The sequence below is a fragment of the Berghia stephanieae genome, unplaced genomic scaffold (genome assembly GCF_034508935.2).
Source record: "Berghia stephanieae isolate SIO BIC M18660-M18661 unplaced genomic scaffold, UCSD_Bste_1.3 scaffold5013, whole genome shotgun sequence".
NCBI lineage: Eukaryota > Metazoa > Mollusca > Gastropoda > Nudibranchia > Aeolidiidae > Berghia > Berghia stephanieae.
The window spans coordinates 1-6,086 of NW_027626416.1; the positions used below are offsets into that span (position 1 = coordinate 1).

A 6,086-nucleotide genomic window follows, 5' to 3' on the forward strand; every position below is an offset into this window, starting at 1 on the left:
TGGGCTTTAGCCCAAATTTCCGTTTTTGAGGATTTTAACAAGATGTATATATACTTATTTACAAAAACAGAAAGATAGTCCATAAAACAAGAATAGTTTTAAAAAACAAAACAAATTACAGTAATTGTCTCTTTGCTTCCCCAGCATCAAATGACTCAAGTTATGCGCAATAAAATGAAGAGCTCAGAATAATCCAAGAAACTGAAGACACATCACGGATTCATGGGGGGTAACCCATGTGAAACTTTAGATTCTGCAATTATTTCATTGATCATTCCCTTCTCAGTTAAAAAGGGGTCGTGGAAAAACTCGCACGGAAAGAGTCACGATCTCCCCGGCCTGGCAGAGTTGTCGTACCAGTAAGGTTCGGTTCGAGCCCCCATCGCCGCTGCGAAGTTTTCATTCTCTGTTGCCTTCTGGCATTTTCCCTACCTCACTTCATTTCTTGTTTATTATCAACATCAGTGCTGCTCCACTCACTTTCTGAATCAACAATCTCTGGGATTGAGGTGAGTTAACATACAGGGTTCATCTAGATCAGTTCCTTTCATATTTTGTTTGTTGTTGATTGAAACAAGCTTTTTCTTTGAAAAAAGGTTGACATGTCGACAATGGTATGAGATATAAGCAGAGAATTCGTTACCTACCTTCTCTTCTCTCTCTCTCTCTCTCTCTCTCCCCTCCCCTTTTCTCTCTCTCTCCTCTCTCTCTCTCTCTGTGTGTGTGTGTGTGTGTTTGTTTTTGGGTTTGTGTTCTCTCTCTTTCTCTTTGTCTCTGTCTCTTGGTCTATTTCTCTCTCTCCCCCCTTCTCTCTCTCTCCCCTTCCTCCCCTCTCTCTCTGTGTGTGTGTGTGGGGTGTGTGTTTTGGTGTGTGTGTGTCTCTCTCTTTCTCTTTGTCTCTGTCTCTTGTCTATTTCTCTCTCTCTCTCTCTCTCTCTCTCTCTCATCTCTCTCTCTCTTTTAGTATCAGTGGTACCTTCCATGAGCTTGGTGAATGTCTCAAATTCTAAATACTATACTGTTGTTATTTTCTTTTTTTCTTTTTTTTTTTACTGTACAGATTTTCACTTCCGGGTGAAGAGATATTCACTAAACTTTGACCTTCGACCCCCGCCCCGACCGATGCGGAAATGGTGAAGGCGGTGTTTGAGAAGACGTTGAATACCGTTTTGGAATTGAGTTACAGAATCCCCTTGAGGGGGAATCGTATGACGTAATGGTTTGTCCATGTGCCAACCGAGTTACGTGTATCCATGAGAGCAGACGTCAACTCTGGGAACACTTCCTCTATCAGGGGGCGTTCCGCGCTCAGACAAATCCGCTCTCCGAGGTCGGGGCTGATGCTGACGGCGATACAATCGGTGAATTCGCTGTGGATGAGCTAGTGGAATTTGTCCCGTCCACATTCCGTTCCTGCTTGATTTCTCGAACGGTTTTTGAGATGTCTTTTGGGACGTTTGATGTTTTCAAGGTCTTTGAGTAGCCCGCCGAGTTCGTAGAAACTGTCAGATATAAAAACAAATTGATGGTTGGATGGATTGATTGATGGATGGGGTGGATGATGGCTGGACGGGGGGATGGCTGATTGATGGATGGGGAGATGGATGGATGGATGAATGGATGGATGGATGGATGGGTGGGTGGAAGATGGATGGATGGGTGGATGGATGAATGAATGGATGGATGGATAGATGGAGGATGGATGGATGAATGGTTGGGTGGATGTATGGATGAATGGGTGGATGAATGGTTGGATTGATGGATGAATGAAATGGATGGATGGATGGATAGATGGATGGTGGGCGGATGATGGATGGATAGATGGATGGTGTATGGATGGGTGGATGGAAGGATGGGTGGATGGATGGACGGACGGACGGATGGATGGGCGGACGGACGGATGGATGGATGGATGAATGGATAGATGGATAGATGGATGGATGGATGGATGGTGATGGATGGATGGATCCACCATCCAACAATCCAATCAACCATCTACATCCATCTAGCTACAAATCTAAAACCCCAACCCATCCATCCATACATCCATCCATCTATATCCATCCATCCAAACTATATCCATCCATCCATCTATCTATATCCATCCATCCATTTATATCCATCATCCATCCATCTACATTCATCTATTCACCCACCTCATCCCTCCCCTATCCCCCCATCTACATCTCGACTCCATTTCTAACAATTTAAAAATCATTTAAATTTATTCAGCCATTCATCTATCCATTCATTCATTTATTCATTTTTGTATTCATATATTCATTCTTTCATTCATTTATTCATTAAATCATTAGATTAGTCTTTCTTTCATTTTATTATTCGTTAATAAATATCCGTTCATTCATTTATTCATTATTTATTCATCCATCCATTTATTCAATTATTGATTATTTCATTCATAAATCAATTTATTCATTTTTCATTCTTTAATTCATCAATTCACACATTCATTCATTTATTCTTTCATTTATATACCAATAATTCATAATAATTCTTATAATTCATATTCAATTATTCATTCTTTTATTCATATCATTCATTGATTCATTTGTTCAATTTTCATTCATATATCAATTGATTCATTTTTTATTCTTTCATTAAATATATTCTTCAACAACTCGCTCAGATTTTTCTTTTGGGTGTTTTTATTTTTTCTTTCTTTCTTTTTTTTTTTTTTTGACGGTTTCCCAATATTTGTGCGATAAATTGTGGGGCTATGTGGTCTTATGGTATGAAATTTCGCTTTCGGATCGGAAGGTCCGGGGTTCGAGCCTCGCTCGGCGCATAGTTGAGTCCTTGGAAAAGACTCTTTACTCACATTCTCTCACCGTACTCAGGTGTAAAATGAGTACCTGGCCATTAACAGCGCTGTCCTCTGTCCGAAAAAATTTTAATATCGCCTAACAGGCGAAATGTCACGTCATACATGTTTAAGGGGTTGCCAGGGACCCCATGTTTAAAACGCTTTGAGCACGTTTAGTGGATATTGCGCTATTTAGAGCTCAATTACAATACAATTCATATGAATTTAATCAAATTTTTTACCTTCCCGTTTTCTCACCTGGCCTCTTCATAAAGCTGTTCGTATTCATCAAATTCTGTCGGCACAACAAGCCGCTGGGGCGTAGGTAATTTAAAATGTAACGGAAACAACTTGCCGTCTCTATCGATAAAGTATGTTGCTTTAGCGTGTCAAGAACGATGGTATACTTTCCCTTAAACACCGTGCTAGCTTGGGAAACCGGAATCTGATGAAGGAGAAAAAAATGATAATAAAAATTCACATGCAGATACAGAATAATATCACTGTAGAAGGGACGAAATTGACGTCACTCAGCCCCTTTGTTTATTGTTTTAGCCAGCTTTTTTTTTTTTTCCCATGAGTAGTTCTCGCTAAATTGTATCAATAAGAAATAACGTCTAATGTTAAATATATATTTTTGTGTTAAGTTAAAATCCGGTAGGCGGGTGTTGTGAGTTTTAAATACATGAATACACAGCATCAATGGATAGAATGAAGATGACGTCACTAAGGTCTTTGTTGCTGTTTTTTTGCCATCCATGTTTATGAGTAATTCTCACTGAACTGTATTACCCAGACTATAAACGTCAACGTTACACATAGTTTTGTGTGTTGATCAGTTATACTTCAGGATGGCAATGTTGTGAGCTTCTTACCAAGCGCATACTATCTATACTACCGGCCACACACACACACACACACACACATATCTATCTATCTATCTATCTATTTATCCGTTTATCTATCTATCTATCTAATTCTCTATCCACCTATCTCTCTATCCATCCATCTATCTATCAGTCTATTTGTTTTTATAATATATATATATATATATATATATATATATATATATATATATATATATATATATATATATACATATAATATATTATATATATATATATATATATATATATATATATATATATATATATATATATATAAATTAAATTTTTAAATTGAGCTTTATATAACGCAATATCCACTAATTGTGCTCAAAGCGCTTTACAAGGGATCCCCGGTCAACAGCAACATTTAACATGTAGGACAGGACATGACGCCTGTTAGGAGATATTACAATTTTTTGGACAAAGACAACGCTGTTAACAGCCAGGTACTCATTTTACACCTGAGTACGTTGAGACAATGTGAGTAAAGAGCCTTTTCCAAGGACTCAACTATGCGCCGAGCGCGAGGCTCGAACCCAGGACCTTCCGATCCGAAAGCGTGATACCAATAGACCACATAGCCACACACAATCACCACAACTACCACTACCACCACAACAACTACCATCACTGCAACAACTACCATCACTGTGTGAAACCTTAAACGTTTTATAGTCTGGTTAATACAGTTAGTGAGAATTAACTCATAAACTACGGATGGGCAAAAAAAACCCCCAAAAAACCAATAACAAAGACCTGAATGATGTCATCTTCGTTCTATCTATACTTTCAACACCCGGAATGTTTAATTTTGATATCACAGTGAACACTTATCGCAGTGACGTCAACTTCATTCTATTTATAGGTTCTTTTCAACAAGATTTATTTAGTCAAAGAATCCTGTGCAGCTCTGTAGCTGGAGCCAAAAAACTCGTATTTCTATGAATTTTTTCGTAGTACCCGCAGGTCAGCTTATGGTCAAAATGACAAATTAGGAAGGAAAAAATAACGATCAATGATGAAAATGTAAGCTTCAATTTCTTGTTCGAATACAGATAATGTGGACATTTCGGGTTTGCCCTTTATCAGCTTAACACAATGAAAGAAACACAAGGACGGATGAGAGATGACGTGAGAGCGGCGTTACTACACATTGATAAGCATTAATTATTATTTAACCAGTTGATTGTCGTACTCTGGAAAAACATGGATTTAAACATTTGACCATTACTCGTCCTTCAAATTATACGGATCGATGCTAATGCCCCTCATCTTGGTAAAAACTATCATATCTTCGCGAAGCAAGAGTGCTGATAATCTTATATCACACCAAAATGCAGCGATCAATTGAGAATATGTGACCCTACTTCTCAAAACGGTATTAAGTCGGGATGACTGAGATGCTGAAAATTGAATTTTTTAGCCAAAAAGTCAGACTTAATTTGAGTTTGTTTGCTTTACAGAGGAGAAGGAATATCATATTTTACTGTGCTAAATACCAACGTTTCATATTTTTGACCAGTTTGACGTTAATTTGACTTTTTAGAATCTGGTCCACCCGACATAATACCGTTTTGAGACGTTTGGTCACATATAATACTAGAGCATTATAATCTAGAGCATTTATATAGTGCAATAATCCACTAAACGTGCTCAAAGCGCTTTACAGTGGAGTCCCTGACTAACAGCAACACGTAACATATAGAACGACTGTTAGGTGATATTACAATTATTTTCCGACAGAGACAACGTTGTTAACGGCCAGGTACTCATTTTACACCTGGTATGGTGAGAAAATGTGAGTAAAGAGCCTTTCCAAAGATTCAACTATGTAATATAATAATAAATGGCATTTAAGATAATGTGCCGAGCGAGGCTCGAACCCAAGACCTTCCGATTCGAAAGTTGTATTTTAATTTTACATCTTTGTCTTACCTGGTAAGCGTCTCAAGTGACGACGTAAATATGGAACCCCGACATCTATATGCACCGGTGCCGTGTATCGAGTGGGGTGGCCGGACACGGCACCCCCTGCAATCTGGTGGTCACTTGAGGTGGAGGAATGGCCGCGTGACCGTTTGGTGTGGCCGAGTGGGACGGCTGACCGGGGACTGAGACATAATGGTGATCGGAATGTTTGTTGTTGGTGGTGAAGACAACAGTCTTCCTTGAGATTCTGGTGAGTTAACGGTCTTCCTGAGATGCTGGGCGGGAGTCAACGGTCTTCCCGAAGATGCTGGCGGAGTCAACGGTCTTCCTTGAGATGCTGGCGGAGTCAACGGTCTGCCTGGAGATGCTGGCGGAGTCAACAGTCCTCCTTGAGATGCTGGCGGAGTAACGGTTTCCCTTTAGAGCGGCGGGCAAAAAAACCCCTT

At 39.4% G+C, this 6,086-nt stretch overlaps 1 pseudogene; it reads right to left on the reverse strand.

Moving 5' to 3' along the window:
- Nucleotides 1-1,049: 1,049 nt before the first annotated feature.
- Nucleotides 1,050-5,870, reverse strand: LOC144961934 (BTB/POZ domain-containing protein kctd15 pseudogene; annotated as a pseudogene).
- Between the last annotated feature and the right edge of the window lie 216 nt (nucleotides 5,871-6,086).